Raw genomic sequence first — 334 nt, 5'->3', positions numbered from 1 at the left:
AGACAGACTGCATGCTCAAGTCAGTCCCTGACCCTTGAGTAACCTAACTGGGAGACATACTCCACTAGGTGCAGACCAACACCTCACACCTCACACGGTTGGGCACACCATGAAACGAAGTTTCCAGAGCAAGAATCAGACAGCAACACTCACTGTTTAGCAATATTCTATCTTCTGCAGCCTCCGCTGCTGACACCCAGGCAAACAGGGTCTGGAGTGGACCTCAAGCAAACTCCAACAGATCTGCAGCTGAGAGTCCTGACTGTTAGAAGGAAAACTAACAAACAGAAAGGACACCCACACCAAAACCCCATCAGTACATCACCATCGTCAA

This window comes from Mandrillus leucophaeus, unplaced genomic scaffold (genome assembly GCF_000951045.1).
Source record: "Mandrillus leucophaeus isolate KB7577 unplaced genomic scaffold, Mleu.le_1.0 Scaffold163, whole genome shotgun sequence".
In the NCBI taxonomy this organism is placed as follows: Eukaryota; Metazoa; Chordata; class Mammalia; order Primates; family Cercopithecidae; genus Mandrillus; species Mandrillus leucophaeus.
The sequence above is the reverse complement of the archived record's forward strand: the minus strand, read 5'-3'. Positions refer to the sequence as shown.